The sequence below is a fragment of the Neomonachus schauinslandi genome, chromosome 7 (assembly GCF_002201575.2).
Source record: "Neomonachus schauinslandi chromosome 7, ASM220157v2, whole genome shotgun sequence".
Taxonomy (NCBI): Eukaryota; Metazoa; Chordata; class Mammalia; order Carnivora; family Phocidae; genus Neomonachus; species Neomonachus schauinslandi.
In genome coordinates this window covers 93,545,290-93,560,854 of record NC_058409.1, presented here as the reverse complement: position 1 = coordinate 93,560,854, position 15,565 = coordinate 93,545,290, and the positions used below count along the sequence as shown (strand labels likewise).

The window sequence follows — 15,565 nt, the reverse complement described above, 5'->3', positions numbered from 1 at the left end:
CCTGTGCCGGAGAGACTCGCTTCTGTGTGCTGCTGATGATACTCATGGGAATGAAAGGGGAGGAGGGGCTACCCAGCGGGATGTGCCCTCCCCAGGGAAGGAGAACTGGCTGTTGCCACACTTCTCCAGTTACCAGATGGGAATGAGGAAGGAGACCTACTGAGAGAGTTTGTGGTAAAGGCGAGCAAGCCCTGGGCCAGGGCTCAAGTGGCCTGTGTCCAATCCTGGCACAGACCAGGGCCCCGGGAGCCCTGTCAGGTGAGGAAAGTCTCAGTGTCCGGTTTGCTCATCTGTAAAATGGGGGAGCCATGATGATGGTAAGGATGCTGTTTCACTGATGGTGATTTGCGAATCAAATAAGGTCAGGCATGCGGAAGTACTTTGAGGACCCTGAACGATTTCTTTATTTGCAAATTTCCCTTTGTTAGGTCAAGCAAAACTTTGGAAGGTAGAAGCCTCGCTGTGAACCCTGCTGGGCATTCCAGTGGAATCTTTCCTCCTTCCTTTGTTCTTTTGTGAGTTCGTGTATTCATTCGGTGAGTGCTCACTCACATAAGATGTTGAGGTTACCGTGATTGGTAAGACACTGCTCAGGCCCTCTTAAAACTCGTGGAGGTGGCAGACGCACAAACAATAAAAGGACATATATGGTAAAGAAAGAACTCTTCAACTCCTGCTTTAGATCAACAGGTGCCCAGGAAAAGGTGTTCTGGGCAGCAGGAACAGCAAGGAGAAAGGCATGGAATGTGTGAAATAGCGTGGAGTACGCATGGAGTGGTCTTGAAGCCATGTCCTCACCAGAAGCAGCAGGAAGCTGCCATTTGTCTGAGCCAGAACCTTGTCAGGGCAGAGGAGTTCAGGGGCGTGGGTGGGTGAGAGTTATTTTAACAGCTCCTACAGCCGAGTATTCTGTCAGGCTATTCTTACCACAGTTTGTGTTGTCACAGGCTGCTCTGAGCCCCATCAACGTTCTGTTTGACAGAATATTCCAAGCTGTCCCCTGTTTATTAACCCTCCACTAAGCACTCCTCCAGCGAAACCTAACTGGTTGTAATTTGGGGTGACTGATAATGGTTTGGGATTTTTCTGTTTGCCTACCCAGACGCCTTTGGGGGGAGGATCTAGAAATCATTGTCGGATCTCCCCAGGGCCTTTCACATCAGCTCCTAGACAGCCTCCCGGGCTGGTCCCTTCGGGGTCTGCAGGCTCTGGGGAGGTGACCGAGGAGGGCTGGGTGAGTTCCTCTCCTGGCAGCCGGCCCAGGGCCATATGGGACTCTCACCGGCCTCCAGTCGGCATCATGGCTCCACTTCTCAGCAAGGATCATGTAACGAGTGTTGAGGCTTGTTTTCTTTCAATGTTTTAATATTTTTCTATACTTTGCATTTTTCTCTAAGAAAATTAGGATTCGTTTTGGAATGACTTTTTTTTTTATGAAGGGGTAGTAAGAGGTTCTAAATAGAAGAACTGAAGTTGTGTAGAAAAATGTACTTGGTATTTTTAGTATTTTTTCTGTCTTTTTTCTGATTATAAAAGCAGCAGGGGAAAAAAAAATCGCTAAACATTACCCCCTCCACCGAAAGACGAACACGGTCAATATTTTGGCATTTTTCCTTGTAGTCATTTTCCCTTTTTCTTGCAGGTGGGTAAGATTGTGCTGCACACACAGTTTTATATCCTGCTGTTTTATTTCTTTTTAAATTCTGTAATATAAGCACTCTTTCCTCTATCATCAAAAGGCTTCATGAGCGTACATTTCAAACAGTTGCATCAAATGGTTATTACCAACCATTCAGTCCCTATATAGTTTACCTATTCCCTATTGATTTTGAGGCTGTGTCCATTTTTTTTGGTATGATAAATAATGCTGCATTGAACATCTCTGTGTATGAAACTTTCCACCTGGGTAGGTTGAAAACAGTGGTGAGACAAGTGATGAAGTTTTTGAGGCCCTTTCTCCTTGAGGAATCAGGTGCTTCTCTGACTCCTGTTTTGTCGGTCATCAGCCTTGACTTCTGCTCCTAGGGCTCCAAGATGAGCATCTCTTTCAGTTTATCTAATGCACAGTTCTTTTCCTCCTTGCCTCCCACAGCCTCACCCATGGTATTCCCATAAAATTCCTAATGTCATTTGTAGCTGGGGGTAAAAATAGTCCCACAGTTTTCCCTTCTTCCCAGACTTTATTGTTTAAACCTCTAGGGAGTAGTTTTAAATTCCTTGGTATTTAAAAAATCCCCTCTTCTGGCCACCCAGTGGTGTAGTCAGCGATTTCTACTCAGTTTTTGAATAGTCGCTAAGATCTAAATTCAAATCCTCAATCTGCCTCTTACCAGCTGAGCAACCTTGGACAACTCCATATCATTCTCTAAGGTTCCACTCATTTATGCCGGGGGATTATCATAGGAGCTACTTACATGGCTTGCTGTGAAAACTTAATACCATGTCATACATGTAAGGGATAGAGCATGTGCTCGTATTATTACTCTGAGAGTTTTGACACTGGGTCCTTACAGAGGAACATGCAAGTCACCCTTTGCATGCTAGATTTTCATGACAAAATGTCACCACGAAATGCCAGACCTGGAAGAGTTGTTTGAGATGGAGTCCATCCTCCTCGTTTCATTGTTGGGGAAACAGAGGCCCGAGGAGGGGAAGAGACTTGGCCAAGGTCACCTGGATGGATATAAGATATATAGCAGAGCTTCTCCTATAGTCAGGCAGCGAGGAGGACTGATGACTTCAGAATCCAGATGGAGCCCTTCCACCAAGCCTGCTGGATGCACCCTTTGATGTCCAGAGCTCAGGCAGGCTCAGTGTAGGGATCAGCTGATGTTCCAGATCCCTCCCATTGCTGATCAAGCCCCCAGCCCCCTTGCCTCTCAAGCAATTAGGAAACTTGTGGAATATTAGAAACACTGTACATAGTCTCTCTTGCACTATGCAGGTGATCTTTTGTGACACCGCTCTGCTCTCCCTCTCCCTTCCTCTCCCTACAATCCTCTTGGGCCAGTTGGATATTCATACATTCTCCCCTGGCACTGGAGCCGAAGGCGCCTGCCAACCTGTGGGTTTCTTTTCTGTGTGGCTCACCATCTGGAGCGGCCACCTGGCCTCCTTGTGGGGTGTGTGTGTGTGTGTGTGTGTGTGTGTGCGTGCACGTGTGCGCACAGGCACCCATGTCCCCGGGCCAGGGTATTGTGTCCCCTCTCTGTGCTTGAATGGCTGCATGAACAAGAGCAAGAGAACAGAGCACAGAAGACAATGCCCAGAAGTCATTCTGGCAGTATGAATGAATAATTCATATTGTATCTGCTGCTTTCCAGGGCTTCCTGAAATAGCTGTTTTATTTGCTGATTTGTTTCACTGCTGACTTTAATTCAGCTGTCTTCAGCTCAGCACACTTTGGTGTTTAATGTTGACTTGCAGGTAGGGCTTCCCTTCAGGGAACAACACATTCTATTTATTTTCTTCTTTAAAAAGAAATGATGGGAGGAAAATAAACCCTTAAAGAAAGTCCTATTTCTCGGAGGTGAAAACCATTCCCTTTTCAACTCCTGTGCAGAGTTCCTTTGTAGTCAGTTACTCTAGTCCTCTGTGATCTTGGAAACTAAGGAAGTAGCAGTGAGATGGACAGACAAGGTGAGCTTCTGGACTAGATCAGTCTGCGCCCTGTGATGCAATCTGCAAACACTTGGGCGTCTGCAGCTTTTCAGATTCTCAGACACAGCTGGGCTGCACTGACTTGTGCTTTCCTAGACCAGCCAGCTGCAGTGTCTAGGAAAGGTGTCAGGAAGGCCCTACCTGCCAAGGTGGGCAACCCAGGAAACCACCCTGACCCTGCTGCCCACAGAACAGTGGTGGGGGGGGAGGGAGGACCGTGTCCTGTCCTCCCAGGGCTTTGGCAGGTCACCTCTAGTGTGAAATGCATGGCTCAGCTTTGAAAAGGCTTCTTTCAGTAGTCCTGGTGGACAGGCCTGGTGGACAGGCCTGGAGGAGAGGGGAGGTTGGAAGCCAGGTGTTTGGAGTCCCTGATAAATGCATACAGGGGCAAAAAGAGGTAGCAAGATGATAGAAGTTGTGTGGGTTACAGCACAAGATGACAGCTGTCTATCCAAAGACACAAAGGGCACCCAGAAGACCCTTGATGGTTGGAGAGTTAGGGCAGGTGGGCTTTGTGGTCTAGTCCTGCACCTGCAGAACCAAGGTCCTGGAGAGCCCGTAGGCCAGGTGCTGCCAACTGCCCCCGCCCCAGCCCCCAGCCCTGCTTGACCTTCTGTCTGCAAATGGATGCAAAGGGAAGAGAGCTGTTTAATATGAAATAAATCAGAAAGAAAACAATGCTCACTGAGGGCCTTCTACATACAGAGCAGCTAAATGATTGAGAACCTGAGTTCCTGGATCAGATACCAATGCTGGGTCTCTGCTCACTGGCTGTGGGACCTCAGGCAAGACACTGTTTTGGGCAGGAGCTCAGCAAACACTAGCAAAGGGCTGATACAGCCTGCCTACAGAGCTGTGCTCAGGGAGAGGCTGAGTGGCCATGAGCAGGCCCTGCAGAGTGGGACGGGGAGGCAGAAAGCTTTGATAGAGGAGATGCATTTCTTGAACACAAGGTTGGATACCATTTTTTAGAGTCCCTGCAGTTATGAGGTTGGGGATGCTGTTATACGCCAGTGGGTCCTAGGTATGGTGCCAGGACCAGCAATATCAGCATCGCCTGGGAGCTTGTTGCACATGCAAATTCTCAGCCCCGCCCAGAATCAGAAACCTATTGAATCAGAAAGTATGGGGGTGAGTTGTGGCCATCTGTGGGTTCTCAAGCCCTCCAGAGTGTTCTGATGCAGCTCAGAGTTGAGAACCACTGCTGTATACAATAAGGAGATGTCAGGAGGGGTGCTCATAGAATAAATGAATATGGACATGGGAAACAGGGGGAGGGTCAGGAAATCCAGGTGCCTGGGAGGATCCCCTCCTTTGTGGCCATGTGACAAGTACTAAGGACAGTCTTGGAAACTCAGTACTGAAAAGTCCCTTAGCAATCACTGTATCATCTTTTCATGGTGGGGATGGGGAAATAGCGGCCCAGGATGGGAAAGGGACTTGGCTGCCTGCAGTCACTTAGTGGCAGAGCTGGGAATTGAGGCCAGTTGGAGTTACCTCTCAACTGGCCGAGTGTTCCTGGGTATGTCAGCTCACCTCTCTATGCCTTAGTTTCCACATCTGGAAAATGAAGCTGTTAATAGTACTTATAAGATTACTTTAAACAAATTAAGATTCTATTGCATCGAACGTATGGGGTTTTTCTTTATTTTTTCTTGACAACTTTATTGAGAAATTGATTATTAAAACACACTAAATTGTATTTAACAAGTGTAATTGGATGAGTTTTGACATACATATATACATCTGTGAACCCGTCTTCATAATCAGTATAACAGGCATTCCCATCTTTGTGCCCCTTTGTAACCCTTCTCTCTCTCTCTGCCCATATCCCCAGGCAACCACTGGTCTGCTCTCTGTCCATATAGGTTATTTTTTATTTTCTAGAATTTTATATAAATGGAAACATATAGTATAGTCTCTTTTTCCCTGACTCTTATCCCCAGCACAATGTTTCTGAGATTCATCTATGTTGTTGCATGTGTAAGAGTTTGTACCTTTTTATTATTGAGTAGTATTCCATTATATGATACACTACATTTGTCTATCCATTCAACTAGTTTTTTAAATTTTTTTAAAAGATTTTATTTATTCATTTGACACAGAGAGAGAACAAGCACAAGCAGGGGGAGTAGCAGAGGCAGAGGGAGAAGCAGGCTCCCCACTGAGGAGGGAGCCTGACGTAGGGCTTGATCCCAGGACCCCGGGATCATGACCTGAGCCGAAGGCAGATGCTTAACTGATGGAGCCAACCAGGTGCCCCTGTTTGGTCTGTTTTTTTTTTTTTTTTAAGATTTTATTTATTTGAGAGAGAGAGAGAGAGCATGAGCAGGGTGAGGGGCAGAGGAAGAGGGAGAAGCAGGCTCCCCGCTGAGCAGGGTGCCTGAAATGGGGCTCCATCCCGGGACTGATCCCAGGACCCTGAGATCATGACCTGAGCCAAAAGGCTGACACTTAACTGACTGAGCCACCCAGGCACCTCATATCCATTCAACTGTTAATGGACATTTGGGTTGTTTCCAGCTTGGGATTATTACAAATCAACACAACATTGATTTTTTTTAAGAAGCACCATTATTTTATGTGCTACTAGGAAAGAAAAAAAGCGACCAATTAAATTATAAACCAATATTTCTAAATTAAATAAAATGTTTTTCTCCTACTTACTGAAATAAATCTTTCAAACTTAGATTTCTTTTAATTCACATACTGCTTTTATACATACAAAAAAACAAAACCCAGCTAGATAAACAAAATAAAGCTCCAGTTTTCTTAAAACATCTTCCTATTCAGAATCCAATTCTTTTTTTTTTTAATTTATTTTATTTAAATTCCATTATGGTTAGCATACAGTGTTATATTAGTTTCATAAATCCAATTCTTTGGAGTTACTTTTTAACTCAGGATTATTGGTGTCTGTGCTTTGAATAGCGTCCTTGTTGCCCTCAAAGTGTTGGTGATGCAGCCTTGTTATAAGGACCCACAGGGGAATTCAAAGGCTTTGGTGCTGGGCTCTGAAGCCAGCGTGGTGGCAATCATGTAGAGTTAGCCTACTTACTTTGCACTCCTGCTTGGGGAATGTTGCTGAACAGGTGGGTTCACTGCCTCCTCAACCCTTCCCCACAACCATTTGGCTCCTAGGGGTTAAAAGTGCTCCACTGTTGTCTCTAGGATTTTATCCCAAGCCAGGACACCTTTGATGTCTGTACACAGGAAGGGAAACCTCCATCAGGATTGCAGGCTGGCTGACAGTGTTGTAAGATGTCAGTAAGCAGTGGTGACACACAGCCCAACTTCAGGGATGTTAAAACATATTTTTAAATGTGCAGCTTAGAATCACTGAAAGATGGTCTATGGAAGGGAGCCTGAATAGTGCCTGGTACTTTGTATACCCTCAATGAAGTTTAGCGTTGTTTTATTATTATTATTATTATTATTGTTATTACTAGTACTGTTCAGCATTGTTTGCTCTTTTGGTTAAATGAAGGTGGCAGTACCTGCCTCACAAAAAAGTTGTGAGGATAAAGGAAATGATTTCTCTTACATAGAGCATATGGTCCAGCGCCTCATATTTAATTGGCCTTCAGCAAAAGACGTTTTCATTATTGTTTCATTGCAACCTCACAGTGCTCTTGACCTTTGGGACAGGTGGCCAAATAGTAGATTAATGAAGGCTAAAACTGTAAAAGGGGCCTCAGAGATACCATATTCCAGTTCCCTTATTTTGGAGTTGGGAAGCCCAGAGAGGGTAGGAAGCCCAGGTGCATGGCTAAACTGGTGATAGCATCAAGATTCAAACCCCCATCTCGTCACTCCCCTTTCAGTGCTCTAAGTTGTGCTGTCATGGAAGGGGCCACAGGTCAGACAGGATCCCAGAGAAACCTTCATGGCCAGTTCCCTCTAGAAGGACCACCTCCTCAGGCCTGCATTGGAAGGGTGAGGGCCAGAGCTCAAGGAACAGAGGAATGGTCAGATTCCAGGGAGGGGTGGGCTGTGGCCTCTGCTCTTTGAGCTGGAGGTTCGGGGACAGCCTAGCACCTGGGAAGACCCCTTGGAAACCTAGCTCCTGGGACTGGAAGGAGTAAAAACTGGGGGTTGAATGCCCTCAGGATCCCGACTACAGAAAGGAGAAGCTCTGCATTCCTACCCAGCATTACATGCCAAGTGCTGTGTTGAGTCATTCCCATGTACTAATTGATTTAGTCTCTGCAAGAACCTTGCAAGGCAGATTTTCTTGACTGCTTTATACCTATGAGGAAACTGAGGCTCAGAGCTGGGGAAAGAATGGACTAAAATTACACAGCTAAGAAGGATGAAACTGGCCCTTTTATAGGGCACAGAACTGCCTTAGTCTAGCTCTCAATTCAGGAATGAGAATGAAGCTGGGGTGGAGCTGGGTGAGAACAGACATGCATATACCAGGTGCCCTGTTCTGTTGTGGTGTTGGGCCTTCAAGAAATTACCCTCCGATGAGGAAATGGGCAAAATGAAGGGCCCTTCTCCCAGGCTTGTCTCTCCATGAGTGGGAGCTTCATAGTTTCATTCAGGCTCTTGCCCTGTGGTCATTCTCCTTTCAGTATCATAGGGTCAGTTAGCCCAGAAAATACTATCAGTAACCATATCTTGCAGGATGTTTAGATACTCACTGCATTTCATATGGAGCCAAACTCAGCACCAGATTGGCTTGATCTCTTGGTGTCATGAGTGTGATGCAGGCCTGGGGTAGATTCCAGATTTTATTCTCAGCCCTGCCACTGGGTTCTTGGGTGGCTCTGGGCAAGTCTTTTCTCTCTGTGCCTCGGTTTTCTTAACAGTAGAACAAGGGCGTTGATTTGTCAGATTCCAGATGCCCTGTTCAGTTTTATCATTCTTTAATACCTCTGCATCAGAGGCCTCATTTGGACGGCAGTGAAAATAATAATGAATTGGTCATGTTGATTTCATGTATTCCGAAGTTCCTTTTTGTGCATTCTCTCATTTAATTCTCAAAGAACACTGTGAAGGAGGTCTGAAGAGTACCTACCGAAAAGGGTTGTTAATGAGGGCCAAGTAAGTTAATATCCACGAGTGCTTGGAAAAGTTCTTGGCACGTAGTAGGTATTTAATAAATGTATTATTTTTTTCCTGTTTTTCAAATTTGAAAACTGAGCTACAGAGAGTTTAAATGTCTTGCCCATGGTCACACAGCTCGAAAATGGCAGAGCCTGGATTCAAAGCCAGGAGTCTAGCTCCAGAGCCCTGTGTTCCTAACTACTACTCTATGCTGCCTTTCAGTAAGACAGAAGTTGGAGTGACATGTTACAGAGCAAGGGTACTGTGTGCAACAAGAGTGCAGCCCCCAACAGTCATGCTAATTCCACTTTTAAACAAAGTGCTATAACGGGCAAACAGGCTACTGCAGAATGTCAGCTGAATTTGGCCTTCCAGTGGTCAATTGGCCATGTCTACTCTAATGCACAATCTGGTTCTCTCAGAGCCGTAATCTTAAATCCCAGCAAGTGGTTCGCAGAGGGGTAGCAGCACGGATTCACCACTGTGTCCGTGAGCTGGAGGGAATTGGGAACAGATGGACAGAGAGATCTGGGGATGGAGGCAGATGAGGCGGACCAGCCCAAGAACTCAGTGAGGGCAGGGTAAAGATGAGATTTAGCAGGGGGAGTAAGCCACCGGTGTGTGTGGGAAGGGGCCAGCCTAAAGATGAGAGGGGAACATGGAGAACAGCCTGGAACCTTCCCTCTAAACAGTTTGCTCCCTCCTCTTCTTTTCCCCATAAAAGAATTCCAGGAGTGGGAGTGACCAAGCCAAGAAAGCTTCCGGATAAACCAGCTCAACCAAAGTAGGGAAGCAAAGAGGTCTGGGGGTAAAAAAACACCAGAATGTTGAGATAGGTGTTTTGAGTGGAGGGAGGGAGGGGAGTGTTCTCTTAAGAATGAGAGCTTAGAAGTTCCTGGCGTAAACACCTCCTCCAGAGAGCAGATCGTGAGAGCCAAACCCACTCCAGCTGCCATCATCTAACTCCTGGCTTAATTTCCAAAAAGGGAGCGTGTATGCAGTTCCAGCCCCTGGAAGGAAAGGAGGCCGAGGAGCACAGTGCAGGGTGTGTTGGCTCTTAACCTGGACAGTTATTTTGCCTCAGTTTCCCCATCATAGAAATAAGGATAGAAGACCCAATTCACAATACCAGCTAATGTTGGTTGAGCCCTCTGTGCCATGGGCTCAGCACAGCTCATTTTAACTAGGTGGTTACTCAGAACATCCCCACTTTTCAGATGAAGAAGCAAACTCAGGCAGGTTAGGGTTCATGCCCAAGGCCAAAGAGTAAATGACTGTGTCTGCATGGGTATGCAGGTGGCTGACTGTAGAGCCCGGGAGTTTTAACCACCAAGGGTATCTCTTGGGGTGAAGAGTGATGCTGATGAGGATCATTAACATATCTGACCACCTAAGATGGAAGGAGACATGAGGCACAGAGCACAAAGCCTCTCCACAGATCCTGTTAACAACCCACATCTACTCAGGGCTTATTACATGCCAGGCCCTGTGCGAAGCACTTTATATGGGTTATCTCATTTAATCCCCACCACGCCCTTATGAGATTGGGACTTACAAGTTTCACAGAGAAGGACACTCCTCCTAAAGAGGTTATGTAATACGCCCACAGTTGTGGAAGATGTTGAGCATGGGTTTCCGACCAGCATGGGCTCCTGAGCCTTTGTGGGCAGCAGCTAATCTGTCTCCCCAGGAACTGTGAAGCTGACCTCCATCTTTTTCCTTCCTGCCTGGACTCCTTCCTCCTCCAGCCTTTCTTCACTGCACCTTGTCGCCTCATTCTCTCCAGTTTCCCAACCCGTTGGCCTTTTGCATCTGAACGGCTGACCTAGCAGCTTATTAACCATCCCTACATCGTCTGATTAATTGCCGTGGCCCACAGCCCCAGGTAACATAGCCACCTCATATATAGTCACCAAATGCCCTGGCAATGGGTCACTGCCTGTTTTAAGGGTGAGCATTGGCTCCCTGGCCAGAGCCGCTGCTCTTGAAAGCAGAGATAAGGTTTATTCAAATGTCAGAGTCCTCATAGTGTCTGGCATGGGACTAGGCTCTTGTGTCCATGCAGTAAATGTTTGTTGCTTGGAGGACTACTGGAAACAGGAGAGAGAGAAGGAAAGCAGAGGGTGAGGCAGGGAGCTTCTCTAGGTCTCCTTCTGCAGCGTAGCATAGGGGAGGCATTTACAAGGGAAGCCCACCCATTACATCCCCATGCCTCCACACCATCACTTAGAAAGATGTGTCAAGTGGCTTTTCCCCCCTCAAACTCACCAACATCTTCCCACCCCAACTGGCCCTTCCCATTGCTTCCCCCCATGGGGTCTCTGCTCAAAGATCACCTTCTGCAAGAGGCTTCCTCTGGCACTCCCTCCCCTCCGCTCCCCACCCCTATTACCCTTGATCCCACCACCCTGTGGCATTTTTCTGCGTAGCATGAATCTCTGCCTTCAGTGACTGCGGTGGCTTGCTTCCTGATTGGGGTGTGTCTCCCGACTAGAGTGTTAAGAGCAGGTGCCTGTCTGTCTCGTCCACTTCTGCAGTTGGCGTTGATGAAGGTTCAGCTGTGTTCTGGGTGCGCAGTCCTCCTCGCAAACTCTGAGATGGTTGTTTTTATCACCTCCCCCTCCTGTTGTGAGATGTATGAATTAAGGTGTTTGTTTTTGTTTTTTTTTTAAAGATTATTTATTTATTTATTTGAGAGAGCAAGAATGAGACAGAGAGAGTACGTGAGAGGGGGGAGGGTCAGAGGGAGAAGCAGGCTTCCTGCTGAGCAGGGAGCCTGATGTGGGACTCGATCCCGGAACTCTGGGATCATGACCTGAGCCGAAGGCAGTCACTTAACCAACTGAGCCACCCAGGCGCCCTGAATTAAGGTGTTTGAACAGAACTGAATTAAAGGAAGGGAAGAGAACTTCCAATATGGCACTTTCTCCCTGCCCACCCCAGCCTTCAGGGTGCCCAAGGTGAAGGGGCAGTTTGGCAATGCGGCCCTGCTCTGCAGCAGCCTGGAGGTGAGGCTATGAAGGTCGGAGGTGTGCAATCAAAGCTACGGGAACTAGGCATGTGAAACAGCCCCAGGCGGAGGAGCCTGCTGGCCGGGCTCCTTGTGCCTGGGCGGGAGGAGAGGTTCAGCTGAAAGTTTGGACAGTTCTTGGCTTGCAGTCTGGAGGGCCCTTTATCTCCTCTGATCTTGGAGGGCCCTTTAGAAAGTGATCCCGCCCAGCTGTCCTTCGGAGAGAGCCCAGTCGGGGGCCAGCATCCTGCTGGACGGCGATAAAGAGGTTACTGTGGGAAGCATTGGGATCGCTGGGGAAGCAGTAGGAACATGAAAGATAGGTTACGCGTTCCTCAGTCCCCAGAGAATCACCACCCAGTGTTAGACTTGGCAAAAGGCCTTCCGTTCCTTCTCTGAGCTGCCTTGCTTAGAAAGGATGCACTGTCTGAATACCGAATACCGGCCATGGCGATCTGGTAGCCTCTCCCACAGATCATAGGAAAGTGACATGATGCCGGGAGGAGGGCAGGGAGCTAATGCTCCTGCACAGGTGGGCCAGTGGCACCCCCTGTAGTGTGCTCCCCGTAGGGTGATCCTGGCAGAACCTACCTGTCTCCAAGGTGACACATCCGGGCCGCTTCTGCAGGAGGGCCTGTTGTGAAACATTTAGGAATGTTTGTGTTCCTTCAGAGATTTGTAATTAAGAAGAGGCAGAACGAGTTTTTGCTTGGCCCTCTTCCCTCCCTGCCTCTCACCCCTCCAGTATTTGGGACATTTTGATTTCATGATTGGAGTTTTCGGTAGTCCAGGACATGGAGGCTGGAGGCCGCCCTGAAGCTTAAAATGGGGCGAATCGCTTCACTGGATGGTGGGGGCTGTGACTTCCAGGCAAGCCCCCAAGCCTGGGCCACATCTGAAAGCGGACATCTCTTCCCAGCCCACATTCTTGGCACTTGCCCAAGGGGGAAACATTGTAGGCCAGAGAAGCACCCACCGTTTCCCAGAGGGGACTGGTTTAAACAGACCGTTCTCTCTGGCAGGAAGAGTGAATGTGTGCATGTGCATATATATACACGTGTGTGTGTGTGTGTGTGTGTTTAAATCTTTGTGCAGCTAAAAACACTTCCCTTCATCCTGATTCTCTGAATGACACATTGCTGCACACTGAATAATTCATCTCCCTCTTGGCATTTGTGCCAGAGAGAATCTTGCTGTCCAGATTTCTTGTAAGTTGCATAGTCTTCCAATAGAAGCTTTTCTCTTTCCCATGGAAGAGCTCTGGGAGCTAGGCTATCAGCCCTCTGGCTTCTCCTCCAAGATTGCATCAAAGGGGAACCCTGAATATCAAACCAGAGCCCGCCTTTCTCCTCGGGCCCTCTCCTTCTGACTTTGGGTCCTCTTGATTCACTCTTCTTTATCCCTGAAGGGCACAGTGTCTGTGTTCACTGCATGTGGAAGTCAGCATCTCAGTGGGGTATTCTCATGGCAGTCACGTTACTGAACCTTGTAGCTAACATTTATCTCACTTCTGACTTCCCTGTGTCTAAGGCCGGAACAATCAGCGGAGTTCATGGTTTTCTGGAAAATTGATGCATTTTGGTGTTTCAGACCTGCCCCCAGACCCCTCCTCACTGAGAGAGTTCAGTGAATTACTGGTATTGATGACTTGGGTGACTTTGAAACATTTGATTATCTTTTCATCAAGCAGCTGTGGATGATCCAAGTGTATTGAACATCTTTGTACCAAGACACAGATGACCAAAGGTGCAAATATCCTAAAGCTCCAGCGCCTTTTGCCTACAGGCTTGCCTCTGGTCCAGAGTTGTTGCCTGTATCTCTGGCATAGCTTACTCTGTGTTCCAGATTGTTCTGAGACTCACTTGGTCTTGTTAAGTCCTATTAGCAAAGCTCAGGTTTGGGAATCAGGTAGTGGGGATTTAGGTTATCCCTCTGGGGTTTACTAACTGTGTGATATTGAGCATGTTTTCTCATTTGTAAAATGGAGTAAGACTGCCTGCTACCTGGAGAGAGAACATGACATATATAACTTGCTTTCTAGGCCTCAATTTAGCCATTATTAAATATTTTAATTACACTGATGTATGAACATTACAGAGAAATTAGTAAAAAAAAAAAAATTACATTAAAACCCCTGTACCAAGATGACATTTTAATGTACATCTTTCCAGTTTCCCTTCTTTATGTGCTGCTGAAGCAAGCACCCAGTTTCTGTTCTATACACACGCACACACACACACACACGGATTTGTAGGCAAAATATACAATAACAGTATCCTGTAGATTTTCTCTTTCAACAGTGTTGTTTTTCTCATAATATATTGAGAGCATCCTCCCATATTAGCAACATATAGAACAATACATCATTATTTTTCATTCCTACATACTCATTATTGCAGTCACCCATTCCACAAATATTTATTGAGCAGGTGGGGGACACAAGGATCTCTTGCTTAGATGTACCATTGGATGAAACCATTTAATTGATCCCCATGGAAGAATTTTGAAAGGTGCTGATCCAGGGAAACTGTCAGGAAGGGATATATCTTCTTGGTTTTCTGGGTTACAAACAGTATATATAGTAAGATTCGTATCTGTGTGGGGCGCCTGGGTGGCTCAGTTGGTTAAGCGTCTGCATTGGGCTCAGGTCATGATCCCAGGGTCCTGGGATCAAGCCCCGCATCGGGCTCCCTTCTTAGCAGGGAGTCTGCTTCTTCCTCTCCCCCTGCTTGTGTCTCACACAGCGAGAGAGGGAACAAACACAAGCAGGGGGGAGTAAGAGAGGGAGAAGGCAGACGCTTAACCGACTGAGCTACCCAGGCGCCCCTCAAATAAATGTTAAAAAAAAAAAAAAAAAAGAATGATTTAGGTGAGGGGCGCCTAGGTGGCTCAGTCAGTTAGGTGTCTGACTCTTGATTTCTGCTCAGGTCATGATCTCAGGGTCGTGAGATCAAGCCCCACGTCAGGCTCTGCACTGGGAGTGGAGCCTGCTTGAGGTTCTCTCTCTCTCCCTCTCCCTCCATCCCCCCACCTCTCTAAAAAAAAAAAAAAAAAAAATACTGAAGCTCAGAGAGATTAAGTAAGTGGCCAAACCCACACAGCCAATGTAAGTGATGCTTCCTAAATCCTTATTTGACGGAACTGAGTCTGTTGCATATCCTAGATACCTCTGGCCTCATCCTCATCGTCTCCCACAATACAGCAGTAAATTACTAACAAGCTTTTGGATTCTCCATTTATTCAGCCAGGAGGTATTTTTCACAACCTACCTGGCTTGGATATATGTTGGCATGTGAACTCACCACATCCTGTTCACCAGGGGCTCCTTCAGTGTTTCTTTTTCCCCCCAATATTTAGCTTAAAGTCTGACTTGGAGTGGGTATAGGAGAGGAGATCGCACAGTAGAAGAGAGAGGGTAGTTTCCTGAGGCCTGGAGGGAAGGTCTTCATCAGAAATCCTAGACCCCACCCAGTCCTCTTTCTTCCTGTCCTGTTTGTACTTCAGCTTGCCACTCTATCCAAAGAGTGATGAAACAGAGCCTTCTGGTTTTCCAGGATTGGGAGGGGGTGGGAGCACACAGGAGACGGAGAACATCTGAATATGTATTTTAAGCAGAGTCCGCAATGGGAGAAACCAAAGGGGTTTTCTGCAGGGGTCACTCAGGCTGATTGGCTGTATATCTAGATTGGTGGCTCCCTGCACTCTGGCTAAAATGCTTGACCGGTGGCTTGTGCTGTTTTCCAGCCTTGACAGCCCTTAGTTCATTTAGTTGGATGATTTGTCTGTCTGACTTAGCCACCAAGTGGGTGATTACCACCACTGCACACCAAAATGGGGTTTTAG

General features: G+C 47.0%; 1 protein-coding gene across 2 annotated transcripts in view; it reads left to right on the top strand.

The window, feature by feature from the left end:
- The window catches only part of WWC1 (WW and C2 domain containing 1), a 147,962-nt gene that overhangs the window by 53,287 nt on the left and 79,110 nt on the right, over positions 1–15,565 (top strand). The gene's annotated exons all lie outside the window — the stretch shown is intronic.